This window comes from Sus scrofa, chromosome 11, assembly GCF_054392235.1.
Source record: "Sus scrofa isolate SSC_HxYL_T2T_F1_AM1 chromosome 11, Sscrofa_HxYL_maternal_Yorkshire_Landrace_v2.0, whole genome shotgun sequence".
Lineage (NCBI taxonomy): Eukaryota > Metazoa > Chordata > Mammalia > Artiodactyla > Suidae > Sus > Sus scrofa.
In genome coordinates this window covers 70,844,986-70,860,000 of record NC_139393.1, presented here as the reverse complement: position 1 = coordinate 70,860,000, position 15,015 = coordinate 70,844,986, and the positions used below count along the sequence as shown (strand labels likewise).

Here is a 15,015-nt window from a genome sequence, read left to right as displayed (position 1 = left end):
GTTTATAGAAGCAATAATTGCCATTATTAGCATTGTCTGCAACAGATAGAAATTGAACAGGTTGGGATAATATAGGGTAGCAGTAATTATTCTTCTAATTAATGGTCCTTTGCTACTTGAAAAAAGAAAAAAGGAAAGGAGAAGTAAAAGTTATGCAGAAGTTATGTTTCCTTGTGTCCCTTTGCCCAGTGTTGGAATCCGTGGAGCAGCAAGTCTGGCGATTCCAAGATGCATGCTGATTTTAGAACATTCCAGAGAGCCAATCCTTAGACTCTGGGTTTGGGACCTGGTTTCCATTTATGCTGCGTTTTCGAGAGTCTAATACAGTGTCTGGTACATGATAGGTACTGAATGAATAGTTGTGGATTGAATGAATATAAATTTAATGTTGGAATCCTGGCCTCCTGTGGATGTGGTGGGGGGGAGAATGACCATTGACGGCTTTTGCCTTTCACCGCCCCCCCCCCCGCCCCGGGGTGCAGTCCCGGAGGGAAGGTCGCCACCACCTTCCTTCTTGAGGATTTTGTTTTCAGCCTACGTGGGCCGCTGGAGAAGATGCGGAAGATCAAACAAGCTGACGAGCGACTACTGCCCCCCTATTCCATCACTCTCACCCCCAAATCTACCCCAAAGCCAGAGCTTGTGAGGAGCCGGTCCTGGCTGCCTAGTAACATTGTATGCACCCCCTCAGAGAATTAGAATATGCTTAAAACTTAGCTCTTTCTCTAGGGTTTCTCCTTTTCCCCCTCCCGCCCTCCCCCCGCCCAAGCCTTTGATTGAACCCCTCGCCACAGGGAGCCTCCTGGCTGAACTGCCGGCGGAGGCAGGACGCGAACCTGGAGAGATCTGGATTGTCCTCAGGTTCCCTGCGCTGCCCTGGAAGCGGGCATCGGTAACCTTGTCAACGGTTTTCTTTTCGATGGTTGACCTCCAGGCCTGCCGAGCTGCTGGGCCACCCAGCCATCGAACTTTCCAGCGGCTTTCAGCTCTGCCCTAACCTAAATGAATAATGCCAATTCTAGACGGCCCAGCTGACAAATCCCTGCGAACGCGCAGAGGCTCAGAGGGCTCTCTGAGCAGCAGCTCTCCCGACCTCCCCGACGGCGGGCGGGAAGCCGGGTTTTTAGAAGCAGTGGCAACTGCTTCGGAATTGTTATGACTAAGGGACGGGGGGGGGGGGCGGGGGGGGAGATCTCAAACTCCAAAAGCAGCGTTCTCCCCCCCCCACCCCCGCCCTTCTTCTTTTTAAAGAAGCATTTGATCCTTACCCAGAGACCGGGGGCGCGCGAAAGCCTCTCTTGTTTTAAAATGTAACCGGAGCCTCCGCGGTTTCAGCTTCGCTTAAAACACGCAAAGTCCTAGAAACTGACAAATCTGAAAAACTTGCGAAGAGCTCTATACGGATAAACCCGTCGGGAGTCACTTTGAGATGATAGAACTGACAGCGATTCAGGGGGATGGGCATTTGTGGGGAGGCAGCGACTGGTTGGATTGGGTTTCCAGGTTCTAGGTGGCCACTGGGCCTTTGGCAACCACCTGGGCACGGAGAAGTGGTACCCACCCGGCAACGAAGCTCAGCGCCTTGGTCTTAGGGATGTCTCCGCACTCTCCACCCCGGCCCTTCACCGCACACTTTGTCAGGTAGACTGCACCCCCCTTGCCTCTGCAGCCCCATCATTCACACTTGACTGGAGGAAATAAAATCGGCTTTGGCTTTTAATTCCTTTTGAAGAAGTCTCCACCTGATTTCTGCCTCCTTCGGGCTCCTCGCTTGGTTGGGGGAAGAGTTATTTAGGGACTTTTTGACAAACAGGAGAAGTTTAGATCCTAATTGTAAACACCCCGTTGCTCTCCTTGGATGTATTTATTATCATGTTAGCCGAAGATTTGGAGACACAGGGCCTATTACTCATTTCAAGCCTCCAGGCAAAGAATTCTCCTACTGAGATCGACCAGTAAAACCAGATTTCTTAAGGGAAATTATGAGGACGTCTTCAGATTCTCTTCACGGAATGATATTACTGGGTTGTCAGTTTGACTTGAGCACCCGCCTCCCTCTCCATCCCTCCCCACCCCCACCATTTTATTTCAGGTTACCCCAAGGTAATTAGCCACTCAAGAAAGCCTGAAATCCCGAAAGGAGAGGTGCAGCCTAGGATAACAGAGACCGAGTGAGGCTTTTCAGATCTGTTGCTACGGGAGGGGAGCACCTTTTCACAAGGTCGGGAGTGGAGAGAAGTCGATTTGCAGTTGAGGGAATGAATGCCTTTAAAAGGGCTCTCAGGAAGGGAGAGTAGGCTTCCTACGGAGGTCACCACCGTGACATCCGTGACCTCCCTAGGGAGCACAGCCTGTCCTCCTTGGAGTCCCCCTGCAGGTGCCACTGAGTCCAGGGGACACTTTAGCTCTTTTCCTATTTGCCCTGCGGCTCTTTCATGTCCAAAGTTCAGGCGCACACACGTGAGCAGAAAACACACACATGATTTGGAATGGACTCTGGTTTATGCATCACCATAGGGTAAAGCCGGGCTTGGGAGTGGCTGGCGAGATTCCACAGACTGGAGGTCTACGTGGACATCAGAAGTTGGGGCAACTGCGTGGATTCAGAGCCCTGCTCAAACACACGCGAATTCTGCCACGCAAACATTTGCGCACGCCCTCTCTCCCTCGCGCTCTCCCGCTCGGCTGAAGTTTTGGTAAGGGCATTTGTTTTGAACCGGATCATCTAAATGGCCTAGTGGCCTCCCTCTGCCTGCAAAGACCGGCTCGGGGAGAAGTGAAACACGCAGGTGGAGCCTGGGAGAGGAGACGGAGAACCACCTCAAGGAAGCATAGGAAAAGGGGGTGCTGGGAGAAACGGAAGGGAGGGAGGATAAAAGACAAAATCGGGGCAAGAAAAAGAATAGAACCGCAGCACTACCGACACTCCCTCTTGCCCTCAGGTTCAACACCTGGGGAAGGTGCTGCCTGGGCTGACGAGAGATGGGCCACGCCGAACCGCAGCAGAAGGTGAAGGACCTCAGACCTCAGCCGCCCCCAACCCTAACTCCTCCGCAAAGCCCCTGCCGAGTCAGCCCCAACTGAGAAAAGAGACTACCCGGTCGAGGAGGGAACACATGGGAGGAGATGATCGCTGGGCTCTAGAAGATTCCTCAAGGAAGTGAGGGATCCGGCAGCGGGGGAGGGTCTCGAAAGTCCCCCCACCCAGACTTGGGGACCCCTCTTTCTGCAGCTGGAGGAGTCACATTCGAAAGAGGGGTCTCTGAAATTGGGGCCAGCCTCTCCCCGACGATTTTAACCCCTGCAAACCCACTATGATTTTGGGCAGCCTGAAACTTAAGAAAATTATTAAATCACGATTATCACAGGTCTTTGGAAGAGGGGTCGGTGCCAGCGAGAGACTGTGAAACAAAAGGTCCTTTGCCTTCCTCTTCCCGGGAAATCTGCCTCTGATAGACCCTCAGGACTACCCGGGAGCTCGTTCTCAGCTCCAGGGGAGGCGAGAGCCTGGGGCAGAAGTGAGGCCCTTAGCTAAAGGCCCCATCCCCTGCTCAGCCCCCCGCCGCTTCTCCCGCCTCCAGCCGAGGGGGCGGGCGGGACAAAGGCGCCAACGGCTTTGCCCCAGTCCAAAGCTTCCTTGCGTTTCTAGATCCCAACTTGCTGTTGCTCCTTTTCGGGGACTCGGTTTTCTCCTGCAAACCTAGACTCGAGTAAGTAGTTAGAGCGGCTGATGAATATGTATTCGAACAGGCTGTTTAAGGGCGCGTGAATAAACAGGAGCCCGCGGCGGCAGCGCCCACCCGCTCGCGTTTGCCGCTCCCGGCGCCGGGAGCCGACACAGGGGAGGCTCGCATTCGGGATCCCGCGGGGACCGAGGTCGATGGGAGCCAGCCCGTCATTCCGCGCCCCCACTCCCGAGAAACACCCCCTCCTGGGTGCACGGTGCACCGCGGGTGGCACGGATCCGCGCGCACCCCTCCCCCGGGCCTTTGGAAACTGTTTCTTTCTAGAAAGCTGCCTCGACTTTTGTCAGAGGTGCAGGCACACTTGGAGAACCTGGAGGTGGGGGGCGTGAGGAGTGCTCGCCTTGCTCCCCAAGTTTTGGGCGAGCGTTACCAAACGCGAGTCTCCGCGCAAAACTGGGGCAGCCTGAATGGGCCGTCGGGTGCGCCAGATGGAGGTGCTGACCCATCTACAGGGAAAACGTCCAGCTGCGGGTACCAAGGAGGGGGCTGCACTCGCGAAAGGCAGTGGATCTGACGTCCGCGAGCCCACACGTGTCCACGGGGAACGATCGCCCTCTCGCTGCACTTCCAAAGCTCCGCCGCCTCGCACTTGAAAAAAGTCTCCCTTGGGACTCTTTGTCTCCCCGGAGCCAGGGCGTCTGGCCTTGGGCAGCTGTGGGGAGTGACAGAGCTGAGCGCACACGTAGGCCTTGCAACTTCACCGCCCATACCCGCTCGTGACCCCCACGTCCGTCTCCCCTCCTGCACACTTTAGGCGCAGCCTGTGCTGGGCCTGACTGGGCGTCCGCGGCCCAGCGCAGCCTGGGGGCCCACGAGGAGGCGGAGGGTAGGCCTGTCCCTGCCCAGGCCCCGGGGGACTCAGGTCTTCCTCCAGCCTCACACTCGCAGCAGCGGAAATACCAAAGCTCACGTCGCGCCCGGGCCGCAACCTTCGCCCCATCTTGGGTGTAAGAAAAGAAAAGTCGGCTTCGTCATCCCCCAGGGCCGCGCAGAGAAGCGCTTCCTGTAGGACGATGAGGACACAAGGGTGGTTCTTGAAGATTTTTCTCCCTAGAGCTTATCCAAACCCAACAGAATAAGGCCTACAAGACCACAGCCGGGCTTACCTTTCTGCTACAGCTTTGGGGAGAGCAAGCCCAAGTTCCGACCGCATCACAGGCTCGGAGGTTTTCCCGAAAAGTGTTCCCTGAAAACGACTTGTCAGCTGCTATGAATTTGGGGCATCTATTTGCCGCTCTCCCCATCCTGGGTCCTAGGCCACCTTCGCCAGTGAAATGGAGGTAAAGGCTACTCTAGTCTGATACTGGAAGCTCTTTTTCTGCAGGAAGAACAGGGGCTGGTGGTTCTAGGAGGTAGGGCAAGACTTGGAGAAGGTTTGGAGAATTCTGGATGGTTCTGTTGGCTAAAGAGTGCTCCCTGCTTGGAAAATACACTCAGGAGAGGGTTGGGATTGGGTGAAGAAAAGGCACCTGGGGGCCTGGACTGAAATATGGGGGGTAGAGCTGGACCGAATGCAGCTGGGAGAAGTTTTGCCTCTATAGTAGGAAGACAGAGGACCCCAAGTCATTGGGGAATGGGAATGAGCCACTAGTAACAACTACTATTCCTGAGCTTCCATTTGGGGCCAGGTGAGCCTCTCAAGATGCTCAAGGCTAGGAATCCTCTGGGAGCCATTCCGAACCCACCCCTCGACCTACCAGACAAGTATTTCCTATTTACTGATGGACGGCGCATTCCCAAGGTAAGTAATGGAGCTGGGATCCTAGACCGTATAGGCGGGCCCCAGAGTATAACTTCTTTGCTGCCCCCCACTTCCAGATCTAAGGAAGAAGCCTTCCACAGTCTCAGCAGCAGTAAGATTTCCTCCCCTGATACCCCTGAACATCAAAACCGAAGCCCCTTGCTAATTTGCTCTTTCTGGTGTACCCTTTCCTCCAAGTTGAAATCCATTCTATCATGACTGCAGGCAGATGGGTCTGGGGGTGCTATTAGTGAAGATAGAATGTTTGTCTCACTTCTCTGCTTTAACAAAACAAACCGTCAGAGAGCCTTTCCCCCTAAACCACAAACGTTCAATGGCAAAGGCTCCTGGCTTAAGGTGACTTTTGAAAAGTGGGAGATACCCATGCATGAAAACCCAGCTGGTGAGTGGATCCCTCAGATGAGGCCTCACTTTTTCTTCTTTCCTCCTCCTTGTTTCCTTCTGCTCATAGGTCCTTGTGGGTCTTCTGATAGTTTTCTGAGGTCAGGTAAGTAAAACTGTTACTCAGGTGTGAAGCTTTAACTGCTCCATCGTTAAGAATGTGAGAGGGTAGAGAGCTGTGTTGTGCAGGATTTGGAAACCTTCTGGCTCTGCTGAAGGACAGAAGAGGAACAAAGGGAAGAGCCCTGGTACCTCGCATCATCTGCCGTTCTCCAAGGTGCTTGGTGCTAATGAGCAAATACCTTTGCCTCCATCCCCACAGACACTTACCCACTACCGTCTGGGTGTCCACAAACTCTGCCTTCTCTCCTGTGACTGTGGATGAACAAGCCCTGCTCCAGCTAGAGCCAGCTTCTCTCTCTGGGTACAAACCCCATCCCCTCTCTGACAGGCAACCTGGCATTAAGCCCCACTTCCTGGAATTCATGCCTTTGGATAAACCTCTCCCTCTGAGTGTGTGTGGGGGAGCTAGTGACTGGCTTCTAACAAGATATGGCCAAGTGATGGGATGGCATTTCGTGGTTAACTTCAAAGCAATGACTTCCCCCTCTTTCTTTCTCCTAACTCTTGCCCTGAGGGAAGCCGGCTGCCATTTTGTGAGCTGCTCCCTGGAGAGGCCCGTGTGGCAGGAACTGATGTCTCTGGCCAAAGGTCAGCAAGGACCTGAAACCTGCCACCAGTAGAGCTGAGTGATACGGAAATGGATTCTCACCCAGTTGAGCTCTGAGCAGATGGCAGCCCTGGCTGACCCCAAGACTGTGGCCTTGGGAGAGGCACTGAGCCAGGGGCCCTCGACACGGTGCCCCTGCAGCCCTAGCCCAGAACATCATGAGATGATCAGCGGGTGTTATTTTAAGCCGTTAAGTTTTGGGATGATTCCTTATGCAGCAAGAGATGACTAACATACCACATGACATACCAGATGTGGCTCCAGAAAGATCTTGCTCCTTTTCTCTTACGGTATCAAAAATTTCCCTCTTTACTGCATCATTCTTATCAGGATTAAAAAAAAAAATGCTATCCTCTCAAAAAACAAAACCAAAAACCCCTCTCATGACCCCATTTCTCTTTGAACTACCACCTCTCTCCTTTACAGTGAATTCAGTAAAAAAAAAAAAAAAAAAAAAAAAGATGTCTCTATTTTCTGTCTCTATTCCCTGTTTCCTCTTTTCTCTTAAACTCCTTCTAGTCAGGGTTTATCCTCCTTCCCCAACACTGCTCCACCAAAATCTGCTTTCATCCAGGTCACCACTGGTTTCTTAAATCAAATGGTCAGTTCTCATCTACAGCATTTAACAGCGTTGGTCACTGTCTCTGCTCCTAAAAGCTACCTGGCTGCCTGGGTACCACATTCACCTGATTTTCCTACTTCCTCACTGGACATTCTGCCATTTTCTCTTCCTGGGTCTACTTCTCTCCAGCATCCCCCCCCCTTTTTTTTTTTAGGGCTACACCTGTGGCATGTGGAAGTTCCCAGGCTGGGGGTCAATCAGAGGTGCAGCTGCTGGCCTATACCACAGCCACAGCAACGCCAGATCTGAGGTGCAGCTGTGACCTACAGCACAGCTCATAGCAATGCCGGATCCTTAACCCACTGAACAAGGCCAGGGATCAAACCCACATCCTCATGGATACTAGTAGGGCTCTTAAACTGCTGAGCCACAATGGAAACACCTCTCTCCACTCTCTTATCAAGTTTTATCAGGAAAGGTAGCAACTCATTCAGTAGTTTTTGCTATAGACTGAATGTTTGTGTCCCTCCCAAATTCACAGGTTAAATCCTAATGCTCAATGGGAAGTGATCAGGTTATGAGGGTGGAGCCCTCTTGAATGGGATTAGTGCCCAGAGATTCCAGAGAGTTCCCTTGCCCCTTCTGCCTTATGAGGACACTGCCAGGAGATAGATGGCTCTATGTGAGCCAGGAAGTAGACCCTCACCAGAATCTGCTGGCACCTTGATCTTGGACTTCCCACCCTCCCAATCTGTGAGAGGTAAATTTCTGTTATTTATAAGCTACCCAGTGTATGGTATTTTTGTTATAGCAGCTGGAACTGAGTGAGACATTCTTTAATCTTCCAACAAGCTGTAATTGTCTTTTGATACTATTGTATCAGTTTCAGTAGGAGACCATTATAATGTCAGTTACATCCCTTCTTAACTGGCAATATAGATTTAGCAGTCAGTATGAGCAAAAGCGAGCTGAAACAACATAAAAACCCTTCATCTCAGAGGCTTACCACAATAAAAGTTCATTTTCACTTCAGCCTGGATTAGCAGGGGAACTGTGCTCACCCAAGCTGATAGACATTCTGTCTTGACCTGTGTTTTCATCCTGACTGCCTCAGCAAGAGAACACAGCATAGCAATCATACACTGGCTTCTAAGTTTCTCACCAAAAATTATGCAAATCAACTTCTCACATTTCTTTGGTCAAAGGAAGTCTCGCAGCCACACCAAACCTCAAAGGGAGCACAGAAGTACAATCCTACCATGTACCTAGAACGTGGAGAGCCAGAAATATTTGATGAACTGCACTACTAACCGCCTCAAGAGGTTTTATGTTAAGCATCCTCAACCCTAAGAGAACACATTACCAGCTAAGCTCCTTTATATTAAGAGACAATGCTCTCTGGAAGAAAATGTGACTAAACCACCCCTGACTTAACTAGTGATCTTTTTTTACCTTCCCTGATTGAGAAGACTTCCCATTGCTTTGCAGGTACAGCCAAATTTGGGAAAGCCTTGTGATACCTGAAGCCCTGCCTTTCATCTCAGGCTTTGATTTAAGGGAAAAAAAAAAAAATGTCCTTCTCCTTTCTGAATTCACAGCTTGCCAAGGAGATCTACTGCTGCTAAGGATTTCTGGAAGGCCCATACCACACCACAGGAATTGAAATTATATTTCTGCTAGGGGCTCTTAAGTTTCTTATTTCCTGTGCTTGTGCAAAAAAGGGGGGGGAGCAGATTATAGCCCAGCTTTTCCTTCCATCTTTCCAATCTTATCTTCGCCCTCTCCATACACATACATACGCTAACCCTTATACACATGGCCTATTAACCGACTCTCTTTCAGGAATCTGTGTTATATTCTCCCACCTCTGTCCTCCCTCCAAAGTCCTACAAGTCTTTCAAAGATCTGCTCAGATCTCCTTTTTTTTCCCTCTAGATCTCACACCCTGCCAACTTTTGATGCCATTTGGAATTTTTCTTGCTCTTCTATTTTTCATTGTGGTGTTGTTGTACTGGTGCTTTCTGGCTTAACTGAATGTAGTAATTCTCTTTATGTGTCCGGATCGGCACAATTATGTGAAAAGCAGAGGTGTCTTACTCACCTTTGTATATGGTATAGCCCCTCTTCTTCCCCAGTTGAAGGACTCTTGGACTCCCTATTGAAGGCCTAGTTCAGACTCTGGCCTTCAGTAGATATTTTTAATAATTTGCTCTACCCTGTGTTGGAGAATCTTCTAACACCTTCTGGACCTACAGACAATTGGAAACACTTCTAGCTTTCATCACTCTCTGGGTTCTCTTCTCTTCTGCTCTTACTACGTGTATTCTCACTATGAGGGCTTTGGTCAACTTAAATCTAAATGCCAGATCTATTTCAAAGACACCAAAATCTTAGCATTTAAACATTTGATTAAGTCATAAATCCTCTGGGCTCCTATCTTGTCTTTCTCGCCCAAATCTCGTGGGGAAGAGAAGGAGCCAAAGGAAGGAGATCGCTGAACGCACAATATAAGAAGAACCTGTATTAGTTGGGGGATTAACATGAGCTGCTACAGCATACAACCCCCAAATCTCAAGGGCTTCACACAATAAAAGTTTGTTTTTCTTGCCTATCAGTCCAAGGCAGGACATGTGGCCCCTCTCAAAGTAATGGTTTAGGACCCAGACTTTTTCCATTTTGTTGCAAGGCCCTCACATTTTTTTTTTTTTCTTAAATAAAAGCCTGAGATGAAAGGCAGGACTTCAAATATCAGGGCCTTCTTCTGGATTCTCTGTATCCAGCTGATTGATAAAGGCAGCCCATGGCTCTTGCAAGGGTTTTACAGCCATGCCTGAGAGCAATGGGCATTACTTTAGTACATATTTCCATGGCCAATGTGTCAACCTGATTGCAAAGAATTCTGGGGTATATAAATGACTGGTGTGCTAAAACAAAGAAAAGAGGGTTGGTGAACATCAAACCTGTTTCTTCCAAAGGATCTAAGAAGTCATTTCTTCACTTTACGATGTCAAGATACTACTGCTCCATCAGTTCCCAGAACAGGGAGGTACAAATCCATACAAAGAGGGGTAAAAGGAGTTCCCCCATAACAACAATCAATTTCTACTCCTCTCTATGTCCTACAAAACCCAGAAATCACTCATTATCCAAAAAAAAAAAAAAAAAAAATCAAGAGTTAGGTAGGAGCCTCTTCCATCAGATATTGCTCTTCTCTCCCTGAACTCCCTGCAGGAAATGTGCTAAGAGAGTGTTTCTCTAGCCTGGCAGAGCATCAGAATCAACATGTGCTTTTGAACCATTACAGGTACCAAGCCTCTCTGGGGATCTATTTGGTTAGAACATCCCCGAACCAGAGCTCAGGCATGTGTATTTCTCAGATGTTCCCTGGTGCACACCCTGCATTGACAACGATTACTTAGACCTGAGAAAGGAGTGGCCGGGAAGGCCCATAGTCAGACAACTGTAATGCTTTCTGCAGTACTAAACGTTTATGAATTTGTCTTGGCAAATAAACAAACAAACAAATCAAAATACCTTGCCTCACAATTCAATTTTTAAAAAGAACTGTATGGGTAAAGACAAGATGGTGCGACAGAGAAAGCAAAGCTAGAAGTGGAAGATCTGGTTCCACAAATTTTCATTTCTGTGACCTTGGGCGAGTGACTTGTGCTTTCAGAGTTTTTATTCTCCTATCTATAGAATGGAAATGTCTTGACCTGACACCAGTGTTTTTGTTTTTTGGCTTTTTGCCTTTTCTAGGGCCGCTCCCGTGGCATATGGAGGTTCCCAGGCTAGGGGTCTAATTGGAGCTGTAGCCACTGGCCTACGCCAGAGCCACAGCAACGAGGGATCTGAGCCACGTCTGTAACCTACACCACAGCTCATGGCAACGCCGGATCCTTAACCCACTGAGCAAGGCCAGGGATTGAACCCACAACCTCATGGTTCCTAGTCGGATTCATTAACCACTGCGACACGACACGACGGGAATTCCTGACACCAGTCTTCAGCATAGATGAGAACTCTGTCCACGCTCTCCTGACTCCTTTTTCTGGTTTCTCCTCTTTTTGCTAGTTTTAAACATCAGGGAGGCCCACAGCTGGCTCGACTCTCTGTCTATACTCATGGCCTTCATGGTTACATTAGTTTTCTTTTTTCTTTGTTTGTTTTGCTTTTTGGGGGGCCACACCCATATGGAGGTTCCCAGGCTAGGGGTCGAATCAGAGCTGTAGCTGCCAGCCTACACCACAGCCAGAGCATCTCAGGATCTGAGTCATGTCTGCGACCTACACCACAGCTCACGGCAACGACGGATCCTTAACCCACTGAGCAAGGCCAGGGATCGAACCCACACATTCATGGTTCCTAGTCAGTTCGTTAACCACTGAGCCACGGCGGGGAACTCCTACATTCGTTTTCCATTACAGCATAATAAGCTACCACAAACTACATGCCTTACAAGGACACCCATCTGCAGCTTACAGTTCTGTAGGTCAGGAGTCCAGATATGGTGTGGCTGGGTCCTCTGCTCAAGGTCTCAAAAGCTGAAGTCAAAGGAAGGGGTCAGCTGGGCTGAATTCTCACCTGGAGGCTCCAGAGGAGAATCTGCCTCCAGCCTCAGTCAGGATGTTTGCAAATTCCATTCCATGATATTGTAGGACTGAAGGTATTTATTTTGGCAACCCGAGTAGACGAATACAGTAACCATAATTGCACCTACAAAGCCCCTTTTGCTATATACTGCTATATACTGTGACATAATCACATATTTCAGAGGTTCCATCCACAGTCAAGGGGAAGAGCCCTTTAAAAGGGCTATATCATGGGGTGACATTGGAATTTCGTTTTCTACAGTAATTTCCTCTAGTCTCATGGCCTTAAAAATCATCTACATGCTGGAGTTCCCACTGTGGTGCAATGGGATCAGTGGCGTCTCTGGAGCACTGGAACACAGGTTGAATCCCTGGCCCAGTACAGTGGGTTAAGGATTCGGTGTTGCCTCAGTAGGTGGCAAATGTGGCTCAGATCTGATCCCTGGCCTGGGAACTCTATGTGTCGTGGGGCAGCCAAAAAAGAAAAAAAAAATCATCTACATGTTCACGGTTCTTGAATTTCTTTCTTCAATCTAGACCTGTCCCAATACCTCGACTTACCCAACTACTTCTAGACTTTTCCACTGGGATGTTTTACGGGCCCCTCAAACTTCACATAGATGTAGCCAAACTCTGCATCTTTCCAGCCAGCCTTGCTCTTCCCATCGTCTTTCCCATCTCAGTGAATGGCGACTCCATCCTTCCAGCAGCTCAGGCCAAAGCCCTTGGAGTCATCTTTGATTCCTCCCTTTCTCCAATGTCCTAAGTTTCAGCCATCAGGAAATCCTCGGGGATCTAGCATCAAAGGCCCAAACCATCAACATCTCTCCTGGGAAGTATTGCAACAACCCCTGTTTTAGCTTTCTATCACTGCCCTAACACATCATCACAAATGTAGCAACTTAAGACAATATGCATTTTATTATCTCACGGCTGCATAAGTGAGGCCTGGGGGTTTTGCTGGGTTCTCTGCACAGGGTCCCACAGAGCCAAAATCAAGGTGTCACCTGGCTTGGGCTCTCATCTCCCAGCTCCGTTAAGACTGTTGGCAGGATTCAGTGGCTTCTCGTGGTTTCCCGTCAACAGCAGATCAGGCCCCTCTTATGCGCTGTGTCTCCCTGACTCCTCTTTCTGCCACATTTACCCACCTCCGGCTGAAGAAAACTCTGCTTTTAAGGGCTCATGTGTTTTGACTGGGCCCATCCAGACAGTGCAGGACAATCTCCCTATTTTAAAGTCTGTTACTTTAATTGCACCTGCCAAGTGCCTCTGGCCTGAATGTAACTTATTCCCACATTCCAGGGATCTGAACATGGCAGGATGGTTCTACCTGCCCAGCTCCTCAACTTTCTGCTCACACCTTTTTCCCCAACAGCCTGTTCTCAGCACACATCCATACCTTGACCGTGCCCTGGGCACCCTACACAGTTTCGTTCCCCATGGCTTTTCTGACCTTGGCTCCCTCACCAGCCCTGTGCTGTTGCTCACACTCCCAGCTCCTTTGCCGTGAGTCTTCCCAGCTCCAAGTTCTCCTTCCCCAGTATCTGCGTGGCTCACCCCTCATCTCCTCAAAGTCAATGCCAATATTCCACCTTCACAGTGAGGCTCCTCCTAACCCCTTATTTAAAATTACAACTTCTGGAGTTCCCATCATGGCTCAGCGGAAACGAATCTGACTAGCATCCTTGAGGATGCAGGTTTGATCCCTGGCCTCGATCAGTGGGTTAAGGATCCAGCATTGCCATGAGCTGTGGTGTAGGTCGCAGACGCAGCTCCGATCTGGCATTGCTGTGGCTGTGGTGTAGGCCAGCAGCTACAGCTCAGATTCGACCCCTAGCCGTGGGTGCGGCCCTAAAAAGACAACAAATAAAAATAAAAATGAAATTACAACTCCAAACGTCCCAAGATCCCCCTATTCCTTTTCCAAGCTTTGTTTTCCTCCGTAGCACTTTTCACTTTCAAACGCAGTGACTATTTGATCTTTATTTATTGCAAGCACTAAAGCAAGCCCTAGAAAGACTGTTGTCCATTTCGTTCACTGCTTTATCTCCAGTGCCTGGAACAGTGCCTGACCCTCAGAAGGCACCCACAAAAAAATCCCTCATTTTGCCAGCTGACTGAATACATGAGTGCCCCACGTAGAAGAAGTGTGGGTTGGGGACGAGGGGAAAAGGGTTAGACCTTACATCTTATGGTGTGCCTGCTATTTGTCAGACACAACTATAAGCTCCAGACACAACTGTAAGCCCTGGTGTCACATCAGAGGACCTGGTGCAAAGCAGATTTTCAGTAAATGCTTGCTGAATAATGTGATGTCACTGTGCTAGAGTCTGCGAGTGCGTTCATTATTGCATCTGACCCACACCCCTGTGGATATCATTAATATCATTTTGCCACTTTAACCAGATGAGCAAACCAGATGAGACCTTACAGTGTGAGCATGTTGTGAGGGGTCAGAGTATTTCTGGAACCACGCTTTGGGTCATCCAGTCCAACTTTCTGCCACATGCAGGCTTCCCTTCCGCAAATGGACACATTTCTGAAAGCACTCGTTGCTGGGAAGACAGCATGGTAGGGCGGTGGCAGCAAAGGTGTGGATCCTGCCGGGGAAAGGCCTGTCCAGTGCCTGGGCCATTGACCAGCTGTGTGACCTTGGGGTGGTGACAGAACCTTGCTAAGCCTCTGGTTCCATTTCTTTAGGTAGGGCTAATCCTTGCGCCTTGTAGGGATATTGTGGGGATTAAATGAGGTAACACAGGTGAAAGAGCCGGCAGGAGGAGGAGGAGGTACACAAAAGTGTGAGTTTTCTTCCTTCCCTTATGAGAGCCCAAAGGCACCCCTCTGTCCCGATTACCCTCGGATGCGAGCGCTGCTCTTGGGAGCCGTGGCGAATGACACGGCTCTCTCTCCCAAACGGCTTTTGAAGGCAGTTACCATGTTCTCCCTCAATGTTCGCTTTCTAAAGGTGAAAACGCTCAGGTCATTCAACCATCCTGTGTGAAAACTGGTTTTGATTTCTAAATGGGCACTAGTTTGACAATGTAGCTTCTAAGATGTGCTGTCTAGGAAAGACTTAGGTTAGAAGCTAAGTTCCATGGAGGGAGAGCTCTTTTCGCCTGTTTAGCTCCTGATGTACCCCCTGGCCCCCAGAAAAGTGCCTGGTACATAATAGGCCCTCAATAAATACTGATTTATTAAAATGCTGGATCGACAGAGGTGGTCCCTATGGCCCAGTTCTGGGC

At 49.6% G+C, this 15,015-nt stretch overlaps 2 protein-coding genes across 7 annotated transcripts in view; one reads left to right on the top strand and one right to left on the bottom strand.

Moving 5' to 3' along the window:
• Positions 1–7,079, top strand: part of SOX21 (SRY-box transcription factor 21) — a 12,828-nt gene extending 5,749 nt beyond the window's left edge. For 2 of the 3 annotated variants that reach the window (XM_084982089.1, XM_084982088.1), the window contains one exon: positions 1–1,728. This exon is cut by the window's left edge. The gene's annotated coding sequence lies outside the window, so the exon portion shown is untranslated. Of the gene's footprint in view, positions 1,729–2,942; positions 5,488–5,959 lie in introns of those variants that run through there. The other variant, XM_084982090.1, reaches the window with a different exon arrangement.
• The window catches only part of GPR180 (G protein-coupled receptor 180), a 290,476-nt gene that overhangs the window by 186,337 nt on the left and 89,124 nt on the right, over positions 1–15,015 (bottom strand). The gene's annotated exons all lie outside the window — the stretch shown is intronic.